General features: G+C 39.6%; 3 long non-coding RNA genes across 10 annotated transcripts in view; 1 reads left to right on the forward strand and 2 right to left on the reverse strand.

Moving 5' to 3' along the window:
- Positions 1-11,325: 11,325 nt before the first annotated feature.
- LOC103422544 (uncharacterized) overlaps positions 11,326-25,986 on the forward strand; it is a 48,609-nt gene continuing 33,948 nt past the window's right edge. For 5 of the 8 annotated variants that reach the window (XR_011573033.1, XR_011573031.1, XR_011573034.1 and 2 more), the window contains exons 1-4: positions 11,613-11,754; positions 11,883-11,993; positions 12,107-12,173; positions 12,326-12,418. This is a non-coding gene — a long non-coding RNA (uncharacterized lncRNA). Of the gene's footprint in view, positions 11,575-11,612; positions 11,755-11,882; positions 11,994-12,106; positions 12,174-12,325; positions 12,599-21,504; positions 21,812-25,986 lie in introns of those variants that run through there. The other 3 variants (XR_011573032.1, XR_011573030.1, XR_011573029.1) reach the window with 3 other exon arrangements.
- LOC139189287 (uncharacterized) lies at positions 16,423-18,650 on the reverse strand. The gene is made up of 5 exons (XR_011573037.1): positions 18,511-18,650; positions 18,269-18,428; positions 18,095-18,163; positions 17,416-17,474; positions 16,423-16,611 (listed from the first exon to the last, which is right to left on the reverse strand). It is a non-coding gene; the product is annotated as an uncharacterized lncRNA (long non-coding RNA).
- LOC139189288 (uncharacterized) lies at positions 22,642-25,062 on the reverse strand. Its single transcript, XR_011573038.1, has 5 exons — positions 24,851-25,062; positions 24,608-24,767; positions 24,434-24,502; positions 23,654-23,712; positions 22,642-22,833 (listed from the first exon to the last, which is right to left on the reverse strand). It is a non-coding gene; the product is annotated as an uncharacterized lncRNA (long non-coding RNA).

Here is a 25,986-nt window from a genome sequence, read left to right on the forward strand (position 1 = left end):
CTAATCCTTGACATTTAATTTTAATTTTTTAATAATAATTATTGAGATTTTTGTTTGTAAGTTATATATTGATTCCCATAAATAATAAAAAATGTTATTTATCATTGATAGTTATATTAAGTTACCATAATAATAAAATTCATATATTATCATATATTTTTCATTGTACATGAATTTCTCCATATATATGTATATGCATATTACGTACATATGTATGTTTGATACTATAGCTACGTACTGATACATTTGTACTGATACATTCGTATTGAAACTTATGAACCGATACTTTTGTACCTATGAGTAAAATAAGGTACCTAAAGTTATGTACATATATATTCGTACCGATACTTCTGTATCGATGAATAAAATAAGGTACCTAAAGTTATACACTTATATATTCGTACCGAAACTTCCGTACCGATGAATAAAATAAGGTACCGAAAGTTATGTATAAATTATTTTTGTTTTGTTGTTGAATTTTTTTTTTAATAATAATTATGGATGCGTAAAGAATTTCGAATGGTAAAGTTACAAATACTAAATGTGCTATAATTACTTAAATATGGTAAGTTTTAAAAATATGGACTTATATTACATTTTGAAAACTATTCAGGTTAAAATCTAAAAACAATCTTATTGATATCCTAAAATCTAAAAGCCTTTTTATAAAATTTAGTTTAGAAATTTAGCTCCCCTAGCATTACAACAACAACAACAACAACAAAGCATTTTCCCACTAAATGGGGTCGGCTATATGAATCCTAGAACGCCATTGCGCTCGGTTTTGTGTCATGTCCTCCGTTAGATCCAAGTACTCTAAGCCTTTTCTTAGAGTCTCTTCCAAAGTTTTCCTAGGTCTTCCTCTACCCCTTCGGCCCTGAACCTCTGTCCCGTAGTCACATCTTCGAACCGGAGCGTCAGTCGGCCTTCTTTGCACATGTCCAAATCACCGGAACCGATTTTCTCTCATCTTTCCTTCAATTTCGGCTACTCCTACTTTACCTCGGATATCCTCATTCTCAATCTTATCCTTTCTCGTGTGCCCACACATCCCACGAAGCATCCTCATCTCCGCTACACCCATTTTGTGTACGTGTTGATGTTTCACCGCCCAACATTCTGTGCCATACAACATCGCTGGCCTTATTGCCGTCCTATAAAATTTTCCCTTGAGCTTCAGTGGCCTACGACAGTCACACAACACGCCGGATGCACTCTTACACTTCATCCATCCAGCTCGTATTCTATAGTTGAGATCTCCATCTAATTCTTCGTTCTCTTGCAAGATAGATCCTAGGTAGCGAAAACAGTCGCTTTTTGTGATCTTCGTTAGATTGCTCCGGTCATTAGTGTGGATAAGTATATAAATGGATAGATATAGGAAAGCAAACACAAGATGTACGTGGTTCACCCAGATTGGCTACGTCCACGGAATAGAAGAGTTCTCATTAATTGTGAAGGGTTTACACAAGTACATAGGTTTAAGCTCTCCTTTAGTGAGTACAAGTGAATGATTTAGTACAAATGACATTAGAGTACAAATGACATTAGGAAATATTGTGGGAGAATGATCTCGTAATCACGAAACTTCTAAGTATCGGAGTGTGGTATCATCTTGACTTGCCTTATCTGTCTCATAGGTAGATGTGGCAGCTTCTCTGGAAGTACTCTTCCTCCATCCAGGGGTGGTATCTTTAACTGGTGGAGATGCACAAGGTAATATATCAATTTCACTTGAAGCTTACTTGTAGTTTCAGGCTTGGTCAAGCGCGATACAAACCATGTAGTAGGAGTCCCCCAAGTCGCCGAGCTAGGGGATCTGCTGAAAGAGGTGACAGACAAGGTAAGCAATCAGAGCTCCGGCTGATTGTTCACCTTCTCCCCATCTTGCAGCAGCATGAAGGATAAATAGAAGAAAAATGAAAAGAGATGATATGGGATACTTTTGCTTTTGAAGAAGTAGCTTTCCACAGGCTTATTCTTGAACTGAGCTGGAGGGTTTTCTGGTTTCCTCCAGAGTATAAGGCCGACTGAAGAATTTGAGGGTCAAAACAAGTCCATCAAATCTAGAGTACGTTCGACCCTGCTGATATGGGATACTTTTGCTTTTGACAGAGTAGTGGATGTATAGACACGTGTGCTATTACGCTTGTCTCCACATGCTTCCTTGTATCCTTCGCACTTGCCCTATCTGTTCCTCAAGCAGATGTGGTATCTTCCCTGGAAACATAAGATGTTGAAGATGAGTACTCGAGAGCAATGGCAGGTAAGTAATCAGGTAAGGGGTTCCAGGCAGTCAGTTCCTGGTTGGGAGCTTGATTTCAAGTGCTGACTGATTACTCTCTTTCTCATTGTCTTGCAGGTAAAAACAAGGCCAAAGGAAAAGACAGGGAAAAAGCTTGATATGGGATACTCTTGCTTTTAACCCTGATGATATGAGATATTCTTGTTATAGTATAGCTTGTTTGCAGAGGTATTATCGGGGAGAAAGAAAGCTGAATATTTCGAAAGGCTTCGTTGGGAGTGCCCTCTCAGATATGAGGAAGGGTTAAGCATTTTTGCAGGTCTGCCTGTCTGTTGGGGATGGAGGTCGACATATATAGGAGTCTCCCTAACAACAAGTAGTAATGCTATTCATTTACCCTGCTTGGTCATAGCACGGTAGTGGGAGCTGCCAGCTTCACATGTTTTAACTCTGTCAAAGCACTTTGAAAAAGTGGCATGTGGTATATGGCTCTCGAGATTCGGAGAACGATGCTTCTTCGATTTTTGAGAAAGCAATCATGCTGGGGGTCTGGCTCTCGAGATTCGGGGAGCAGTGTCTCTTCGATTTTTGAGAAAGTAATCATGTTGTGAGTCTGGCTCTCGAGATTCGGAGGGCGGTGCCTCTTCGATTTTGGAGTAAGCAATCTTGTTGGGAGTGTTTTCTCGGATGTGAGTAAAGGTTGGGCATGTTTGCTAGTCTACCTTGCCACGAAGCACGGAGGTTGACACACACGGACTTTCCAATTATCCAGCTGTGGTACTGTTCCTTTACCCTTGTGGGTAATAATATGGTAGCTAGACCTTCAAAATTTATGTGTCTAAACTTTGTTAGTGCTGTTTCTTTGCTATTCTTTTACCTTTCTTGGTCAGAGCGATGTAGTGGGAGCTGCAAGCTTCACGTGCTCAACTTTGGCAGAGACTTTGGCAAAGTTATCTGTGGTACCCATGAGCTATTGTTGCGTGTGGGAAGTGGGTGATTGAACAGTAAGATTCATGTGCTTTCGACTTCACCAGAAGTCTTCGACAGAATGCCCATAATTTCCGCAAAGCTGAGTGTGCGTGTGACAGGTGCTGACAAGGCTAGAAAAATAGGTGCCTCTTCGATTTCTGAGATCGGCCCTCGTGATCTCTGAGTAGCCCAGCTTTTGAGAAAGCGAGCGCCTCTTCGATTGATTCGGAGAACGATGCCCCTTCGATTTTTGAGAAAGCAATCATGCTGGGGGTCTGGCTCTCGAGATTCGGGGAGCAGTGTCTCTTCGATTTTTGAGAAAGTAATCATGTTGGGAGTCTGGCTCTCGAGATTCGGAGGGCGGTGCCTCTTCGATTTTGGAGCAAGCAATCTTGTTGGAAGTGTTTTCTCGAATGTGAGTAAAGGTTGGGCATGTTTGCTAGTTTACCTTGCCACGAAGCACAGAGGTTGACACACAGGGACTTTCCAATTATCCAGCAATGGTACTGTTCATTTACCCTCTCTTCGATTTTTGAGAAAGTAGTCATGTTGGGAGTCTGGCTCTCGAGATTCGGAGGACGGTGCCTCTTCGATTTTGGAGCAAGCAATCTTATTGGGAGTGTTTTCTCGAAATGTGAGTAAAGGTTGGGCATGTTTGCTAGTCTACCTTGCCACAAGGCACAGAGGTTGACACACAGGGACTTTCCAATTATCCAGCAGTGGTACTGTTCCTTTACCCTTGTGGGTAATAATATGGTAGCTAGACCTTCAAAATTTATGGGTCTAAACTTTGTTAGTGCTGTTTCTTTGCTATTCTTTTACCCTTCTTGGTCAGAGCGATGTAGTGGGAGTTGCAAGCTTCACGTGCTCAACTTTGGCAGATAACTTTGGCAAAGTTATCTGTGGTACCCATGAGCTATTGTTGCGTGTGGGAAGTGGGTGATTGGACAGTAAGATTCATGTGTTTTCTACTTCCCCAGAAGTCTTCGACAGAATACTCATAATTTCCGCAAAGCTGAGTGTGCGTGTGACAGGTGCCGACAAGGCTGGAAAAGTAGGTGCCTTTTCGATTTCTGAGATCAGCCCTCGTGGTCTCTGAGGAGCCCAGCTTTTGAGAAAGTGAGCGCCTCTTCGATTTCTGAGATCGGCTTTCATGGTCTTTGAGCAGCCCAACTTTTGAGAAAGCAAACACCTATTCGATTTATGAGATCACCCTCGTGGTCTCTAAGCAGCCCAGCTTTTGAGAAAGCAAACGCCTCTTCGATTTCTGAGCAGGCGCCTCTTCGATGTCTGAAGCTCCGTCGAGTGCAGCTTTTTATAGGGGCTGGCATTAAGTTCAAAAGCACACTTGAATCTCCACCAGTAGAAGCTTCATTCTTGTACTTCTAAGATCTTGATTTGTCCGACTTCTTCTCTCTTCAACACCTTTGAAAATGTCTGGCCCATCCGACCGTCGTTTTGACTTGAACCTTGTTGAAGAGGCAGCCCCGCCTTCTCCAGACAACATATGGCACCCATCATTCGTCTCCCCTACTGGTCCTCTTACAGTTGGGGATTCCGTGATGAAGAATGATATGACCGCTACGGTGGTGGCCAGGAACCTTCTCACTTCCAAAGATAACAGACTACTTGCCAAACGGTCTGATGAGTTAGCTGTTAAGGATTCGCTGGCTCTCAGTGTTCAGTGTGCAGGTTCTGTGTCTAATATGGCCCAACGCCTATTTGCTCGAACCCGCCAAGTTGAATCATTGGCGGCCGAAGTGATGAGTCTCAAACAGGAGATTAGAGGGCTCAAGCATGAGAATAAACAGTTGCACCGGCTCGCACATGACTATGCTACAAACATGAAGAGGAAGCTTGACCAGATGAAGGAAACTGATGGTCAGGTTTTACTTGATCATCAGAGATTTGTGGGTTTGTTCCAAAGGCATTTATTGCCTTCGTCTTCTGGGGCTGTACCGCGTAATGAAGCTCCAAATGATCAACCTCTGATGCCTCCTCATTCCAGGGTTCTGTCCAGTACTGAGGCTCCGAATGATCCCCCTTCGATGCCTTCTCTTTCTGGGGCTCTACCGACTGCTGAGACTTCTCCTAAGCAACCTTTGTGAAGGCTCCATCTTGTTTGTTTATTTTGACTCATGTATATGTACATATTTGTAGCTTATCGGGGATATCAATAAATAAGTTTTCCTTCATTTCAACGTATTGTGTTAAATACACCAAAGCCTTCTTCGCTAAGTTCTTTGAATTTTCTTTTGTTGAAGCTTGTATGTTGAAGCTTTCTGAGTGGAGCATGTAGGTTGGGGTAGTGTTCCCTTAATTTTCCGAGTGAGGAAAACTTCTCGGTTGGAGACTTGGAAAATCCAAGTCACTGAGTAGGATCGGCTATATGAATCTTAGAACGCCATTGTGCTCGGTCCTGTGTCATGTCCTTCGTTAGATCCAAGTACTCTAAGTCTTTTCTTAGAGTCTCTTCCAAAGTTTTCCTAGGTCTTCCTCTACCCATTCGGCCCCGAACCTCTGTCCCATAGTCGCATCTTCTAATCAGAGCGTCAGTAGGCCTTCTTTGCACATGTCCAAACCACCGTAACCGATTTTCTCTCATCTTTCCTTCAATTTCGGCTACTCCTACTTTACCCCGGATATCCTCATTCCTAATCTTATCTTTTCTCGTGTGCCCACACATCCAACGAAGCATCCTCATCTCCCCTACACCCATTTTGTGTACGTGTTGATGCTTCACCGCCCAACATTCTGTGCCATACAGCATTGCCGGCCTTATTGCCGTCCTATAAAATTTTCCCTTGAGCTTCAGTGGCATACGACGGTCACACAACACACCAGATGCACTCTTCCACTTCATCCATCCAGCTTGTATTCTATGGTTGAGATCTCTATCTAATTCTCCGTTCTTTTGCAATATAGTAGCTCCCCTAGCATTGTCTCTATAAAAAAATCTCATCTACACCGTAGGATTTTCTTTTCAAGCTTTCTTTTTCTGTTAAACACTCTTATCTAACCTTACTTCGCCTCGCTCGCGGGGTCTGCCGGCACAATAAGAGTATAATGAGCTAATCTTCATGCTTGTTTTCTACTTTCCAAATATTGATATACGTTCCTGTCTCCTTGGCTTTTAGGACTTGGAGTTGATCAGTCAAATAGTTGCAAGTTAAGTACGGATAAAAATAGAGCTTGTCTATTAAGTATCGAAGTGGTCACATGGACATGGTGCCTCTGAAGCGTTACACTCATGGAGCCGTCGGGAAATTTTACAGATCCTACGTGCAGAAATGGGGGAAAGAAAAGAAATATACAAGTTTGATGACGACAAGGACCCGAGCCTTTGGTTGGTTTGTAGCACATAACCCCCGTTTGGGGGTAATTCATGTGGCATGTCGTGCCACCTTAGGTGTGTTTTGAAGCGTGAAAGTTCTGGTATTGGAGACGAGAGAGGACGTATGGGACTTGTGGAGCTTTTATTGTCCATCTTCTGGTATTGGAAATGATATGTCTCCCTCTGCTTGGTCCTTTCGTTGCAACGAATCACCTAAACAACAAATGGTGGGAAAGACTATTTGATTGAAATCAAATTGAATTGGGATTCAAATTAGAAAGGGAAAGACATACTTGATTGCTTTGTATTTTCTTATCAATATATATATATATATATACCGAAATGGTATCTTTGGGAAAGGCACGTAAACCTTTGCATATGTTACTTTGTTTTTTGTCATTTTTATGTTTTGTTTGTGAAGTTCATGGAAGTTTGTCATTTCAGGTTTCGTGGGTGAAGTTCCGGTTTTTCTTGCATTTGAGTGGTGAATCTGTAAGTGACTGATAAACTTTCTTTTAACATCTGATGGAACTATGCTATTGTACTTCTATTTGCAAAGGTTATTTATTTATCTAGCCAACTATTTATGTTTATTACTTCCACTGCGATTTGAATGAATATACGTACCGAAATGGTATTTGTTCTGTGCATTTCATTCCTTATAGCACACTTCCAAACCCATCTATTCCTACGTGATTTTAACTGCGTCACTTTTGTATGCTAGAGGCTTCGATTTATGATTTAATGCTACTGGTTATGTAAGTAATGTGACGTAGGACGAATCAAATGATGGGGGAGATAACCTGGGAATCACTCAACCAGGAGCAACGGAACTCTTTGTTAAACTACAGACAGGACCTCTTGCTGCTTGTTATAAGCTATCTCTCAATCGTGTGCTTCTGGTACTTTCTTTTTCTGGTTTTTCCATATATCCTGACAATCACAACCCAAGAGTTATCCTGAAAGAAAACCATTTACTCATTTACAAATTCATGTTGGCAAGGTTTCTAATCTCAGGTGCTTGTATTTCTGCTTTGAGTTGAAGCATCTTGCACCTTCTGCAAAGCCTTTATAAAGCACGACCTTTAGTCTGGCTGGTTCAATATTGTTGTACTTTGAAAAAAAAACCGCTTCTGTTGTACTATGAGAATAAATTCATTTTTTATGCTTCATATTTTCAGTTTTTTTCACCAAAAACTGTGAAAGTAAAATGTTTTTAAGTGTTTATTAAACACATTTTGGAGCTCATCTTTTTTTTATACCCACTTTTTATAAAAGTATCTTAATACCAAACCAATACCAACTCCCTCTTGTAAAGCAGCATCAATCTAGATCAAAGAGGCGCATCATCGTTATCTCAGAAAGTAATTACTAGCAACGACGTTTAGAAACAATTGAATAAGTAAATAACAAGCAAACAAACGGTGGTAGAATCTTTCAAAATATACTTTATATAAATTCTTAGCTATGTGGTAATTCTTATTATGCAGTAGCAGAAACAAACTAAGAATATGGATGTCTTTAACTTAAGAAATGTCTCTAGGGAGGACCATTGAATTATGTGACAAATGAGCACTGTTAGCAGCTAAGTCACCTTGAACAATACCAAATAAGTTCTGCTCCGTTGGTCTCTTGTGAGTTGTTTATTAAAGCGATGCAGGCACCCAAGAGCTAAACATACCTTCTGGCTCTCTCCACATGTCTCTCTGTGCACACATCAAGATCTTGAAACAATAAGGATACTTCCATGATCTTTCACTTGCACCTAGGTGTGAAGAGTGTGAAGTGTATGCAGAAAATGTGGGGTATGGAAAATATAAAGTGTATGTTGATAGTGTAAGGTTTGAGGGTATTATGGAAAGTATGTGGGGTCTATTAAGATAAATTTTAATTGAAAAAGCAAATATGAGGTGAAGTAAGTATGTGAGGTGTATTTAACAATATGTGGAATGTTAATATAACAAGCCTACTTATAAATTGGGTAAATTACATTTCACCCCCTCAGGTTTGTGGTCGATTTCAATTTATTACAACATCTTTAAAACATTTCAATTTCATACATTTGCTTATCATTTTATTTCAATTTCATACATCCGTTAGAAAATTCGTTAAGTGATGATGTGGCAAATATGTGATCAACGTTTGTGCTAATGTGCTAAATTTATGCCACGTGGGAAAAAAAATCATTTTTATGCATTTTAAATATTATAATAATAATTGATCCTATTAAAAAAAATATCTTCCTCCTTGAGCCCTTTCTCCTTTTCACCCCCACCCCTTTCTCTCATTTACAACCCCACCCATCCTTATCTCCTCTGCAACTCGCACCCACCCTCCATTCTCTCTGTTACTTATCATCTTTCCCGACCCCTTCCCCTTGCAGCAACCCAAACCCCCATCTCACCCCACACCCACCTCCCCTGCAAATCCCGAGCGATCCCTAGATCTGGACCTTGATAACCAGTCAACGCCTCATATGCGCCGAACAACCCAGAAACCTCTGAATCCAATGATGAATTCGGAATTGCATTGCTTGAATTTGTTTGAGTGACCGATCGTTGACTCAAATATTGGAAATTCAAATTGTGCACCAATTTTGAATGATTGTGTGTGCGCGTGTGCACCGGTACTGATGAGTGAAGGTTCTTCAGATTAAGAGAGCAACAAAGCTATGGATTCTCAAGGTTCTAAACAACGCTAGGCGCTAGTCGGGCGACGGGTTGTCGCCTAACGCCTAGGCGGATTTAGGTAAATTTCTTGTATATTTTGTAAATAAGTGTATATTGACACTTACAAAAAATTATACTTGTATGAAATTCATAGATAAGATAATAAAATAATGATAAAATGCAAAAAGAGTATCCAACAAATCCAAAATTTAAAAACACATTAAGCAAATATGTCATATAACCATAGTGAGGAGTATTGAGGATGACACACGTACAACAAGTTTACAATTTAAAACTATATAAAATGCAAAATAAGAGGAAAATAAGGAAATATAATAATGTAAAATACTTATCTGTTACAAGCCCATGGTACACATTATTTGGTTTGCAACAAATCTGTTAAAAGACCTTTACAAATTCCGAAACCAAAAAGCCCACGATACTAACCCTAAAAAAGGCCAACCAATTGTAAAAAGGGAACTTTAATGAAAAAGCTTCCGGTACTGTTTACCTTAACGAAAACCCACATTTTTACACTAAAAAGTCAATCATGGTACTATTCACTTGACCATTTATTTTGTTTTTATCGTTAAAACTTAAAGTTTTCAAACCCTTTTCATTAGTTTTCCTTTGTAAAAAAAGGCATGCAAATTACAAATTGATTTTATATCCAATTAAATTAACACGAAATCCAAAAAAAGCTTGCTAAGTTATTCACTTCACGCATGTCTTCTACGCAATCCTAGGCCTGCACCTAGCACTAGCAGCAACAGTGAAATACAATAAAAGAATTTAAAACTAAGTAAAAGGAAAAGATGGTAGGGACCATCTGAATGATAAAACCGTGCAATTAAATAGACGAAAGAGCTTCATCTTATTCCTCGCGCGACGTTGGGCTCTACAACAAAAAAAATTCCAGATTCCGGCGTTCTCCACATACGCCCGCCTAGATCCCGCTCAGCTTCGCCCAGCCCTATCTAGACCCGCCTAGTCCCGCCTAATCCCCCCCAGGTGTCCGCCTAATAAGCTTTCCGATTTTGTGATCGATTAAGACTTAATCGCGACGGTAACCGGCCGTTCAGCGCCTAGGTGGCCGCCTAAACCAATTTTTAGAACACTGTGGATTCCTCATAGTCCCAACACAGAAGAGGAGGATTGGTATCACTATCACCGTCACATACTCCAAGGTCGAGCGACAAGTCGGTGCAAGATCCTTACAATGATTTCTGACCGCACAATGTACGATAAAAAGATGTGATTTGAAAATCATCGAGATCCTCATAAAGAAGATTTGACGAGGATCCTCACTCGAAATTTAAAGCTAGTGATTCACAATTATAGTACACAAAATCATCTCAAAACAAAAGATAATACTTGTATGGTGAGTTGTTAGAACACTATATCGCTAATCGATTACATAGATTAACACGCGTGTGCCCTCTTGTTTATAGATCCAACGACTCTTGAATTTCCATATGAATATTTTGACAATCACAACCCAAAAGTTATCCCAAAAGAAAACCATTTACTCATTTACAGACGCTACTGTATAAATTAATGTTGGCAAGGTTTCTAATCTCAAGTGCTTGTATTTCTGCTCTGAGTTGAAGCATCTTGCACTTTCTGCGAGTATTATCTTTTGTGCTCAACTCATAGCACAAAACAAAAGATAAACTAGATTAAGCAAGACTGATTTTGCTACGAGAACCTTTTATTTTGTGCTTCAGCTCATAGCAGAATAAGAACAGCTTAGTCTAGTTTAAGCCAGTCTAGCTTAGTTTAGTCTAAACTAGTCCAACTTAATCCCTAAAGCTAATATAGTTCGAGATAGTCCTGGTGTAACAAACGCACCCTAAAATAACAAAGAAAACATAAAATAAAAGGCAAGGAAACTGCCACACCTGGGATTCGAAGTGATGACCTGGAGCTGGGGAAAGATGCTGGAAACAAAACAGAAAAATAAGGCACAAAGTTACCGGACGCTGAGATCGAACTCGTGACCTGGGAGCATAAACTAGAGGCGATGAGCTTTGCATGTGCGACACATGCTTGCCAATAACCCTAGCGCGTATGGATATAAACATGATTTGCAGCAACCAGATGTCCACATCTCTTTAGCATCGAACCCAGTGCCAAAAGGCTCTTTTCCACATTTCCATCGGTCCTCGTGCTCTTGAATATGAGAGATGTGTCTCATTTATCTCTCAAAACAACACAACCTAGCCTTCACCCTTAGCCGCCGCTCCTCCATTGCTCTCTAGATCTCCCAAATTGAAACTGCAAATCATGCCTCCATTGCTCTCGATAGGGTTCATCACCATCGCTGTATCTCTGCTGCGAAACCCGAAGTCGCAAAGGTAAAAATCTCTCTTTGCTGCCATTGAGTTCCATTTTGGATTAGTTTCATGTAAACACAAAAGAACTAACACATGGAACTGCTTTCTCTGCGAGTGTTCTCGTATCCACAATAAAAGAAGCGCACCAACACCTAACTTCACAGATCCATGGCCAATCGTCCAAGACTCCCCCATCTGCAGGTAAAAACTCAGTCTCCTCCAAATGCCAGCTCTGATTATAATATCTGAACTCCATTCTTTCACTGATGGTCATAACCCAAAGTCGAAGAAAAATAAAATAACACCCATCCATGTTCCGATTTGCACAGGATCTGACTCCGATGTCTTGGATGACGGCGTAACAAAGGAAATGCTCGGACTGCGCAGAGCCGTTGTAAACTAGAAGATAGAGCACATGAGCCGTGGATCCAAAATAAAAGGTAAAATGTCTGAGTTCCCCTTCTTCAATCTTCGTTTATGCATGACATGAATAATCACTGGCGGATCTTCGAGAAAACTAAATAGACTGCCATCTTGTGTCGAAAACTCCCAGAACCGTTGATGGCAAGGAAAAAAATAAAGGAAAACCGCTCGGAGACCACAGATCCGTTGATGACAAGGTAAAATATCATGTGTTGATGTGTCTGGGCTCCGATCTGTAAAAATATCATGTGTTCATGTGTTGATCTGTAAAAATATTGTAGTACACTCCGATCTGTAAAAATATCAGTATGTCTCTGCATGTACTCACATATCTCTGCTCTCTGTGTAGGACACTCGGATCCGTGAGATAGAATGCTCAAGCTGCAGATTTGGTAGACAAAATGGAAAAGTTTCCAAATTGCCGGGACTTCGGATCTGAAAGGTATAAACCCTCATCTCTGTTGGAATCCATGTTGGATGTGTAAACTTCTGTAAATGAGTATGGCATGCATGTATTATCTGTGAGACCACCCCCAAACTTAATATAAGTAATAACCGGGGATTGTAAATGTTGTGAAAAAAAATTGGGATCTGTATGGGGATGAGAATTTTGGACTTGGAACATGCCTTCTCCCAGTAATAAAAGTGAATGAAAACCTAGATCAACCCTGAACATATATGTGGACGATTTGGACTTTAAACCTTGCGGAGGACAGATAAATTACCAACCCCCAAACTCAAATAATGGCATACATGGCATCTTCGGATGTAAAAGTTATAGATCTGTAGAAAATAACGACTAGAAATAATGGATTGCAATTCCTTGCATACCTTTAACGTCTTAACACCATACCCCATCATTAGTCTCAAGCCCTTGAATCCAATTCCATCGCCTTCGTTTCGTAGTTTGGGCATGAAATTTTTTTGTATTTGTGTTGCCTTCATTCAACCATTGTACTTGAGATAGTCTTCCAATAAATTTCTTCAGTGCGAATTGCCTGTATGTTGAGCTCCATCTCTTGGATTCGATGCCCATTGAGATCTGGTTTTTGATAGGCCTCCTTGAGCCTTTCTTTTAACTGATTAATACATGCTGATAGTTACGACGAGCACACACTTCCTTCCCTGAGCCTTCCTTTTAACTAAATAATGTGTTGATCGTAACGACCAACACATTTCCTCCATGTAAGTAACCCTTGCTTCAAAATTTATAACTTTGTCACAACTTGATACGCATTGGAGCCCATGCATCAATGCGTTGAACTTTGTCCTTGCTTCACATGTAATTGTTGTAATGTTTGAAATTAGAATGCTAATTATTAATTTCTGAATTTGTTCTTTTAGTTGTTTGATACATTTTTTTTCTTATTTAATGGAAATATCAGAAAACGATTTGCCCTAAACGCATCTCACACCTAGGAAATGAGAAATCTAGAAAACAATAAAAACATTTAAATGGAACAATCCACAAAAATGCCTACATCCCAAGCCTTCCTTCCTCACCATGCAGTTGCAGCTGCATCAAACAATGCCAGCCAATCATAATATTCTAGATGCTTATGTCTTCAGTAGTAGTTTCCAATATAGCTAAAGATGCTTATAATTATGAACGGCCTGGCTAGAAACAATTTTACATGATTCATAGAGCCAAATCTAAAATTCACAAAGATTGTAATTATATAACTTTATGTCATCTATTGTGAAGTGAAGAATATGTCATACTCTCACTCACAACATACCACCTTAATAAGCTCGCATTTCACTGTTGCATTATTTATCTTGTACTCTAGTTTCCACTCTTTTGTATCATAATTCTTCCATCTATATCTTAATATAGTCATCTGATAAAGTGTCCATGATGACCAAATATCATTTTAGATTAAGCAAATGAAAACATTAAATGATTGGATAGTGTCAAATATACTTTACCTGTGCTTAGAAAGAGGTATAGTCGAGGAAAACACCTCTTTCTTGAAATCAAAAGAACATATACACTCTTCTATTATTACAACTTGAGTGATCACGTAAGAAAATGAACCAATGCTGTTCTCCATCTACAAATACATGGTTGTTGCTTAAATTGCAAGGAGAGATTAAGAGTATCTCTCAACACGAGCATGTTCCCAATACATAAATTTGGGCCATAAGTTTAAATATCCTCGAATCTTCATCTCTAGAAACACGAACAATCTTGTAAGTCCTGTTTACATCATCAAATTACATACCAACCCATTCATTGTACGTTCCATAAAAAGTATATGGAATTTGGATATCAGTGGTTCAGAGTGGAAGAACTTCTCCCTTTAAAGGAGTAAATAAGAAGCATGGGCTTCTATCTTTCTTCTTGTGCGGTTGACAAATATAATCATCTAAAAAAAACAAGTTGTATAAAACAATATTAAAGGAATATGAAGCACTAATCTTTGCAGACCTAATATTAGAAACAATTGCATTGTCTACACCCCTCTTCAAGGTAGTGTTGATGCCATCATATTTCAGTGGTGTAAAGGCAAATCCACAATGAGAGTCAGAGGAAACGTGATTAAGAAGTATAAGCAAAGTTACCCGTTTGGAAGCAATAGTAGATTGTTCAGAAGGTAAACGTTGCATGTGTAATGTAACAAAGCATACTAGCTAAATTATGTAAACTGACCTTGATACAAGGAGTTATAAACTCAGCCAAAAACCTCTCAATTTTAAGAAGTGAGGGGCAAAAGCAATGGAAAAGGTTAATCAAAAGTCCTTTGACGTGGAAACCATCATCATCCTACACAAGCACATATGTTAAGCTTTCTCTTAACAGTCATCATGATAAATCACATGTATTGATAATTTGAAGTTGTCTTATACAATATAAACGGTAAGTAGAAACAATCAAACAACAAAAACAAAATCTTATTCCACTAAGTGAGGTACAATATAAATGGTAAGCAATAAAACAAAAAATAATGGAATTTAAGGCATCCAACCTGAGTTGTCATAATCATCACTTTGCCATAGCGTAATGAATCAACGTAATCCTCACCCTCATAGATTTTATTCTTTTGTAACCCTGTACTTGTCATGATGTTGTCAATTATATCATTGTCTTTGCTATTTTCTCTTGCATTGAGCAATTTACCTTGCAACCTAAACACACTGAAAGTGTCACGATCCAGAATACCGAGCCTTTTCATTTGTTTTTGAATTTGGATCAACTAAGTTAACATACTATACAATGGGATAAAATAAATTATTTTGTTGACTCTACAAAAATTAACAAAACATATGACGAGCAAGCGACTCAGCTGAATTTCCTTCTACCACAGAAAAATACTATGAATGTGAGAATCAAGGTTAGAGTATTCCTATTTACTATAGTAATTGAACTTGAATCATTGATCCCATTGCTTATATGTATACATACCTTCCTTTAAGAAATCTACTGAAAGTTCAAATGTTTTGATAAATGCTCTAGTATGGCGTGGATGATCAAAAGTATCTTTTGCTGGGAGATTAAAAACAAGATTGTGAAATTTAATGTTAAAAAAAAATCCATAAATGATTCTTCACAACATCTAAAGCTTGGTTTGGATTCTCGTCCTCGTGTGACTATAGGTTTGGATTCTTGGCCTCATCGAAATTTAGGTTTTGATTTTCATTCTCATTCTCATCTGAATTTAGGGTTGGATTTTTGTCCTTTTCTTTGATAGTTTCGAAAAGATGTTTTGCGATTGCTTTGCTAACGACTTTAACATTATCTCCACCATGGCTTGTATTGACTAAGTTGACAAAACTGACCTGTAGTGAAATAAAATCCGACTCAAAATTTCAAATGTACAAAATAGTCGCATATATTTGGGCTCTTATATTTAATAAACCTGTTGGAATTGTCACTTAGAGTCACATAGATCTCCATGTCATCACTAATTTTCATGGTAATTCTGGCAAATTGAGTGGATTGAGTTAACTTTCTAAATAACTATAAGAAAAAATAAGAAGATAAATTTAGAACCAATAGTTTCATATAAACAATAACCTTGGAATGTTGACAAAATGAAAAGCTCTAGGTTTTAAGTATAGATCAACATATGTAGAGAATGATTTTGTGTCGACGTCCTTTCCATTTAGATTAACCTCCACACTCCGAGGTAGCCAACTATGTCAATCATTCGTTTCTTTATCAAATCAACAATGTCATCATTAAGGCTTGTCATGTTTGATGTTGCCAAATCTGGTTTCAACAGTATTCTCACTCACAATTTCTTTGATTTGTGATCACTGGAGTCAGTTTGTGGGTTCTTATTGTTTCTAGAGAATACCTGAAATTTGTAACAATCAAATTATTGAACTCGTGCGCTCAATCCACGATCGCCACGATTACAACACAGAACATATCAAAAATTTTAGTATTTTATATGCAAAAACTTACCCAAGAACATGTCATGTTTGGCCTCTGATACCAACTGACACACCCCGTCCCGAAGGAGGGCATGCTGGCCGTCACGTGAGAGTGACGTAACCATTTGCACAGTACGGAAGCTTTAATTATACAATTTATAAGTTGATACACCCGAAGGTGAGTCCTAATTTTGTCCAATCTGTCATAACACCGTCGAATTCCTCGTAGTCACCACACCTTTGTGATTCCTGAACCTGGAGGGGCGCAAAACCAAAATTGAGTGGGTCAGTAAAACAATTCTTTTCCAAATCCAAACATTTCTCAAAACGTTGTAACCCCTCTCCGTAAAACTTGTATACTTTCCTAGAAATGTAAAATATAAATATACATATATATTCTCAAAACTTCATTTTTACTATCTCAACATTTTTCTTTATCAATCATACCATGCCATGTCTAAATCTATCACTCTAATAGCCCTGTACGGTTGAACCTAGAGTTCAAAATCTATCACTCTCATTCTGCCGGAGTCACCTCTGTGACCTGTCCGGCCTTCTGCACACAAGTTACGCTCTAGTGCTTTCTCATCAATCATCTGTGCACATAATCTAAGATCACCCACCAGTCGAAATCTCACTAACACTCTACGACTGGCCCGTCGCACCCACTCCGCGTGGACTGTGCGACCAGCATCTACTTGGATCCAAGGCGAGCGTGCGATGCGGTGAATACTATAAGCACTAAATCATGGTGCAGGATTTGAGCTCAATATATATCAACATCATCATAACAATATTTAAATACTCACCTGTGCGTCCGCCGCACCAATTCATACATATGCATCATATATCAATTCATATCATTTCATGCATGGCAATTCGATTCACATTTTTCATATAATTTTATATACTTTTCGCATACTTCTATGCATGACATTTCAACTAATATATCTCATATACTTTTATACATTTTCATTTAAAGCATAATTTCATGCATTTTCAATTTCTGGGAAAAACGGTAAGTATATATGTATACGGAAAACAAAACTGCCCACTCACCTGGAGTTCGCCCTACAACTCCCTAGCACAATACGCCAAGGCGTCATGACGATCGGCGCCTAAAACAATAATCAATTCAAACCTCAGAATTCATATCGATAGAATATATAACTTATATAAAATACGTCACTACGTAGTTCGATCCGGGAGATCCACCACTCAGATTTTAAATCCATAACTTCCAGAGGTCCACAATATATCTCTAGGATAACATCCTAAAATTTCATTACCATCCAACGGTCGGATCTCCGTCAATTTCCAAAACTAAGTGACGGTTACATTCTATTTTATGAACTTACAACTCCAATTCCGGAAGATCCGTAAATCGGATTCCCAATCCGTAAGTTCCAATAATCCTCAAATATTACGTATTACAACGTATCAAAGTTTGGTAACGATCCAACGGTCTGATCATCAATTCACATTTTCACCTACGCGCCAGGGAAGGCACGGACGTCGACATATTTTTAAAATAATTTTTTACTGTAGCACGCGCCCCCACGCGCCAGGGAAGGCACGGGTCCACGCGCCGCCACGCGCACCTTCTTCTTCCTTGGGTCGCAGGACTGGTTTTTCCGGCGGTCGTTTTTCAAATTGCCATAACTTTGTCATTTCTCAACGAAATCAAGTGATTTAAAAACGAAAGTTGTAGCCCTTGAAGAGACAAAGAGAATGGTACCTTGCACAACACCTAGTTCGCCGTGGTTTGGCCGGAAACTTCCTCGAAAGCCTCGGAAGTCGCCGGAAACTGGGTATTTTTCAAATGAGTATAACTTCTTCAATACTCAACGAAATTGAGCAAAACAAAAAGGAAAGTTGTAGTACTTGACGAGACGAAGAGATTGATACCTACCTCGACTCCTAACGCGCCGGGGATTCGTCGGAAAAAGCCTCGAAAGCTCCGGCCAAACTTTGAACTTGTCGATCTCCGTGTTCTTACGTCCAAAAACTTCCAACGAAGCACTCCGAGCTTCCTTGAGACCTCACTAAGCTTCCTACAAGCTTGTTTTAGCCTAAAACGTAACCATTTAAAAGATCATGAACAGTGCTCTTCACGAGAATTTTGAAACTAGGGTTTTCCGAACCAAAACTTACCTGAAATGGATACCATCGTGATCGTGGAGGTTCCAGGAGTTTGATGGTGGTCTTAACTCCGTCGTTGGTGGAAGTTTAAGGTTGTTTTGTGGTTGGTTTGTTCGAACGGAGAAGAAGAGTGACAGAGAGAGTGAGAGAGTCGTGGGAAGAGAGAGAGAGACAGCATGCAGAAAATAGGGAGAGGATTGAGGGGTGTGGGGATCCCACGTGGTCATTTTCCAATCCCCAACTCCAAACCACAAAATTTTAACCTAAAAATCTAAGTTCCATCCTTATTAATTCCATTTTATTGTCACAGCCCGTCCCGGAATTTTAATTCCGAGGACGTGAAAAGACGAAAATGCCCTTAAACGGGACTAAGGGGCGAAAATTTAACAATTTGGATTGAGTTGGACACGTGGGATCCCCACATCCCTCAAAACCTTCCCCAATTCCCGTACCTTGTCTCTCTCTCTCTCCTCCCTCACGAAACTCTCAGTTCTCTCCCTCTCTTTCGAATTCACACGGACCACCACAAAACCACCCTAAATCTATACCAACGACGAATCTAAGACCACCATTGGAACCCTGAAGACTTCACGATCACGATGGTATCCATTTCAGGTAAGTTTTGCTTCGAAAAACCCTAGTTTCAAAGTTCCCGTGAAATGGTACTGTTCATGATCTTTTAAATGGTTACGATTTAGGCTAAAACAAAATCACAGCGAGCTTAGTGAGGTCCCAAGGAAGCTCGGAGTGCTTCGTTGGAAGTTTTTGGACGTAAGAACACGGAGATCGACAAGTTCAAAGTTTGGCCGGAGCTTTCGAGGCTTTTTCCGGCGAATCCCCGGCGAATTAGGAGTCGAGGTAGGTATCAATCTCTTCGTCTCGTCAAGTACTACAACTTTCCTTTTTGTTTCACTCAATTTTGTTGAGTATTGAATAAGTTATACTCATTTGAAAAATACCCAGTTTTCGGCGACCTCCGAGGCTTTCGAGGAAGTTTCCGGCAAAACCACGGCGAACTAGGTGTTGTGCAAGGTACCATTCTCTTTGTCTCTTCAAGGGCTACAACTTTCGTTTTTGAATCACTTGATTTCGTTGAGAAATGACAAAGTTATGGCAATTTGAAAAACGGCCGCCGGAAAAACCAATCCGGCGACCCAAGGAAGAAGAAGGTACGCGTGGGGGCGCGTAGGTCCGTGCCTTCCTTGGCGCGTGGGGGCGCAACTTTGTCATTTCTCAACGAAATCAAGTGATTCAAAAACAAAAGTTGTAGCCCTTGAAGAGACAAAGAGAATGGTACCTTGCACAACACCTAGTTCGCCGTGGTTTGGCCGGAAACTGCCTTGAAAGCCTCGGAAGTCGCCGAAAACTGGGTATTTTTCAAATGAGTATAACTTCTTCAATACTCAACGAAATTGAGTGAAGCAAAAAGGAAAGTTGTAGTACTTGACGAGACGAAGAGATTGATACCTACCTCGACTCCTAACTCGCCGGGGATTCGCCGAAAAAACCAGTCCGGCGACCCAAGGAAGAAGAAGGTGCGCGTGGGGGCGCGTAGGTCTGTGCCTTCCTTGGCGCGTGGGGGCGCGTGCTACAGTAAAAAATTATTTTAAAAATATGTCGACGTCCGTGACGTCGAGTAGATCACTGTGGTATATTCATATACCCAAATTGAGCACCGTATGAGAAAGTTATTAAGGATTGTTGTTTAGGTGTTCAAATAACGTTTTATAGTTTTTGCATTTAGGTGATAATATGAATTGACGATCCGACCGTTGGATCGTTACCAAACTTTGATACGTTGTAATACGTAATATTTGAGGATTATTGGAACTTACGGATTAGGAATCCGAGTTACGGATCTTCCGGAATTGGAATTGTAAGTTCATAAAATAAAATGTTAACCGTCACTTAGTTTTGGAAATTGACGGAGATCCGACCGTTGGATAGTAATGAAATTTTAGGAGGTTATCCTAGAGATATATTGTGGACCTCTGGAAGTTATGGATTTAAAATCTGAGTGGTGGATCTTCCGGATCGAACTACGTAGTGACGTATTTTATATAAGTTATATATTCTATCACTATAAATTCTGAGGTTGGAATTGATTATTGTTTTAGGCGCCGATCGTCATGACGCCTTGGCGTATTGTGCTAGGGAGTTGTAGGGCGAACTCCAGATGAGTGGGCAGTTTTGTTTTCCGTATATATATACTTGACGTTTCCCCAGAAATCAAAATTAAATGAAAAGTATATTGAAATGTGAATTGAGATGCCATGCATAAAAGTATATGAAAAGTATATAGAAATGTGAATCGAATTGCCATGCATGAAATGATATGAATTGATATATGATGCATATGAATGAATGGTGCGGCGACGCACAGGTGAGTATCAGGTGAGTATTTAATTACTGTTATGATGATGTTGATATATATTGAGCTCAAATCCTGCACCATGGTTTAGTGCTTATAGTATTCATCGCATCGCACGCTCGCCTTGGATCCAAGTAGATGCTGGTCGCACAGTCCACGCGGAGTGGGTGCGACGGGCCAGTCGTAAAGTGTTAGTGAGATTTCGACTGGTGGGTGACCTTAGATTATGTGCACATATGATTGATGAGAAAGCACTAGAGCGTAACTTGTGTGCAGAAGGCCGTTCAGGTCACAGAGGTGACTCCGGCAGAGTGAGAGTGATAGATTTTGAGCTCTAGGTTCAACCGTACAGGGCTATTAGAGGGCCTCCGGTTGATTACTTTCTTGCACCTGATATAATTATTGTTGATGCATTCATACTTAACTGTTGAATTCCGACATGGCATGTCATATTTGTACTGAAAAATGTTGAGTTAATGAATTGAAGTATTGAGAATATATATGTATATTTATATTTTACATTTCTGGGAAAGTATACAAGTTTTACGGAGAGGGGTTACAATGTTTTGAGAAAAGTTGGATTTGAAAAGATTTGTTTTACTGACCCACTCAATTTTGGTTTTGCGCCCCTCTAGGTTAAAGAATTGCAGAGGTGTGGTGACTACGAGGAATTTAGCGGGGTTCTGACAGAATGGACCAAATTAGGACGCATCTTCGGGTGTATTAACTTTGAAGTTGTATAATTAAAGTTTCCGTACTGTGCAAATGGTTACGTCACTCTCACGTGACGGCCAGCATGCCCTTCGTCGGGATGGGGTGTGTCAGTAAATTTATACCTGGCAACAATTCAATAGTGAACCTCATATCTCTGCCTGAAAACAACCCAGGTATACTTTCAGGGAAGACATCAAGAAAAGTCTAACCCCTTTTTCATTTTTCACACTTCTCCGAGCATCATCCTTTAGTACCACATGAACTAAGTATTTTTGGGCAGCCTTTCAAAACAATCTCTTTGCTCTCACAGCATAAATAACGGCCTGACTCAATCCACTTTGTATGCCCACTCATTAAGATAACCTCTGATCATATTCTCAGAGTCCTCAAGACTCAACAGCATCTCGTATATTCCTGGTAAGAAGTACAATGGATAGTGGTCACCCAAAATACCACTTCCCTTTTTGCCACCCAGCTTAAAACAACATAACACCTCCACCAAATTAACAACAATATCTGGATGGAACGAGGCAAGTCTGAAAACTTTCTATAATATCCCTCGATCATCACCTTCCTTGTCTCATATTTGTAAACTCTTGTTTACTACCATCGATAAATGCCGGAGGGATAAACTTTTCCTTAAACAAGTCCTTAAACAATTTTAAATCGGCTGATTCCTCTGGTGACAACAATTAACAATCCTGTTTCCACCAGGATACAAATTCATACCCAAAACCAGGTAGTCGTCTCGACCCCCTGTCAGAAGGAAGATTCCTTTGACTTGCATAATCCGAAACTTTTTTTCCAAACGGTTAAACCGTCACTTCGTTCCCTCAGGTTCATCATTTCATAAGGTGATTCAAATTCAACTCATAACCCGTCTTAAAATGTCCATTTTGATAATATACTGAATCACCATAATAATAGTTTCCCCCAAACCGCTAAATCAGGGAGACTAAATTCCTCTAACTACGTGGTTTGCTACGAGGCGGTGTAGTTCTGACAGAATTCACTAGAACTTCTCAAAATATCCAAGATTGCAACCATGCTCTGATACCAACTGACACACCCCATCCCGAAGGAGGGCATGCTGGCCGTCACGTGAGAGTGACGTAACCATTTGCACAGTACGAAAGCTTTAATTATACAACTTCAAAGTTAATACACCCGAAGATGCGTCCTAATTTGGTCCATTCTGTCAGAACCCCGCTGAATTCCTCGTAGTCACCACACCTCTGCAATTCTTTAACCTGGAGGGGCGCAAAACCAAAATTGAGTGGGTCAGTAAAACAAATCTTTTCAAATCCAACTTTTCTCAAAACATTGTAACCCCTCTCCGTAAAACTTGTATACTTTCCCAGAAATGTAAAATATAAATATACATATATATTCTCAATACTTCAATTCATTAACTCAACATTTTTCAGTACAAATATGCCATGCCATGTCGGAATTCAACAGTTAAGTATGAATGCATCAACAATAATTATATCAGGTGCAAGAAAGTAATCAACCGGAGGCCCTCTAATAGCCCTGTACAGTTGAACCTAGAGCTCAAAATCTATCACTCTCACTCTGCCGGAGTCACCTCTGTGACCTGTCCGGCCTTCTGCACACAAGTTACGCTCTAGTGCTTTCTCATCAATCATCTGTGCACATAATCTAAGGTCACCCATCAGTCGAAATCTCACTAACACTTTACAACTGGCCCGTCGCACCCACTCCGCGTGGACTGTGCGACCAGCATCTACTTGGATCCAAGGCGAGCGTGCGATGCGGTGAATACTATAAGCACTAAACCATGGTGCAGGATTTGAGCTCAATATATATCAACATCATCATAACAGTAATTAAATACTCACCTGTGCGTCCGCCGCACCATTCATTCATATGCATCATATATCAATTCATATCATTTCATGCATGGCAATTCGATTCACATTTCTATATACTTTTCATATACTTTTATGCATGGCATCTCAATTCACATTTCAATATACTTTTCATTTAATTTTGATTTCTGGGGAAACGTCAAGTATATATATACGGAAAACAAAACTGCCCACTCACCTAGAGTTTGCCCTACAACTCCCTAGCACAATACGCCAAGGCGTCATGACGATCGGCGCCTAAAACAATAATCAATTCCAACCTCAGAATTTATAATGATAGAATATATAACTTATATAAAATACGTCACTACGTAGTTCGATCCGGAAGATCCACCACTCAGATTTTAAATCCATAACTTCCAGAGGTCCACAATATATCTCTAGGATAACATCCTAAAATTTCACTACCATCCAACGGTCGGATCTCCGTCAATTTCCAAAACTAAGTGACGGTTAACATTTTATTTTATGAACTTACAATTCCAATTCCGGAAGATCCGTAACTCGGATTCCCAATCCGTAAGTTCCAATAATCCTCAAATATTACGTATTACAACGTATCAAAGTTTGGTAACGACCCAACGGTCGGATCGTCAATTCATATTTTCACCTAAATGCAAAAACTATAAAACGTTATTTGAACACCTAACCAACAATCCTTAATAACTTTCTCATACGGTGCTCAATTTGGGTATATGAATATACCACATTGACCTACTTAACGTCACGGACGTCGACAAATTTTTAAAATAATTTTTTATTGTAGCACGCGCCCCCACGCACCAAGGAAGGCACGGGTCCACGCGCACCTTCTTCTTCCTTGGGTCGCCGGACTGGTTTTTCCGGCGGCCGTTTTCTGGGCAGTTTTTCAAATTGCCATAACTTTGTCATTTCTCAACGAAATCAAGTGATTCAAAAACTGAAGTTGTAGCCCTTGAAAAGACAAAGAGAATGATACCTTGCACAACACCTAGTTCGCCGTGGTTTTGCCGGAAACTTCCTCGAAAGCCTCGGAGGTCGCCGGAAACTGGGTATTTTTCAAATGAGTATAACTTCTTCAATACTCAACGAAATTGAGTGAAACAAAAAGGAAAGTTGTAGTACTTGACGAGACGAAGAGATTGATACCTACCTCGACTCCTAACTCGCCGGGGATTCGCCGGAAAAAGCCTCGAAAGCTCCGGTCAAACTTTGAACTTGTCGATCTCCGTGTTCTTACGTCTAGAAAGTTCCAACGAAGCACTCCGAGCTTCCTTGGGACCTCACTAAGCTCGCTGTGATCTTGTTTTAGCCTAAATCGTAACCATTTAAAAGATCCTGAACAGTACCATTTCACGGGAACTTTGAAACTAGGGTTTTCCGAAGCAAAACTTACCTGAAATGGATACCATCGTGATCGTGAAGTCTTCAGGGTTCCAATGGTGGTCTTAGATTCGTCGTTGGTATAGATTTAGGGTGGTTTTGTGGTGGTCCGTGTGAGTTCGAAGGAGAGGGAGAGAAAACTGAGAGTTTCGTGAGGGAGGAGAGAGAGAGGGACAAGGTACGGGAATTGGGGAAGGTTTTGAGGGATGTGGGGATCCCACGTGTCCAACTCAATCCAAATTGTTAAATTTTCACCCGTTAGTCCCGTTTAAGGGCATTTTCATCTTTTCACGTCCTCGGAATTAAAATTCCGGGACGGGCTGTGACAGGGATGGCAAGTGATGTAATTTTTGTACAGAAAATGATTAATTCTAATACATATAGCACCAAAATTATTTTACAAAAAAGTTTAATCAAATCTCTAAAAGGCATAAATGTTGAGTCTAGAAAATTCAAAAAACAAGGCGTCTTTTGTTCAATGGATTCGAGCAATGTGGTATCACTATTACATATGGCAGAATCGATCAAACTTAACGACTTAAGTGTAAAAATCGTTAAAAACTTAATTTTCATTCCTACAAGTCAATTGTACAGCTATGAAAGGGAAAATACAAATCAATCAATTACAACAATTTAACGCTTAATCTAATTCCTTTGAAGGTATGGATTGTGATCGTGATCACGATCCTTTTTTAACATTTAAGTCCAATAAATTTGGTGAGATTATCCTGCATCATAACGAAAAATCCTCTGCATTTGCATACACTACACCAAATAAATCCCCTGAAAAATACATAGAAAACAGCTGCGGTAACACCTCTAAGGGTGCGTAGCCCACGTGTATAAAAAAAAAAAAAAGCCTCAATTGAGTACGATGAAGCTAGTATAATATAATATATTATATACTATTTAATGCACATATAATCCATTCAACATTGGTCAAATAAAAATTTATTCGACTGAACGAATCAACACCGCTCGACATATCAAAGGAAAGCTAAGTTTTTATTTTCATTTTAAGTATTTGGTGTCTTTTATTGTGAATTCAATAAAGGGCATATGTATCCAACAAAAGAAAAATAAATGATAAGCACACAACCTATGTTAAAAATAAATTGACTGAAAGTGATTTTGGTGAAAATATTTTTA

This window comes from Malus domestica, chromosome 11 (genome assembly GCF_042453785.1).
Source record: "Malus domestica chromosome 11, GDT2T_hap1".
Taxonomy (NCBI): domain Eukaryota; kingdom Viridiplantae; phylum Streptophyta; class Magnoliopsida; order Rosales; family Rosaceae; genus Malus; species Malus domestica.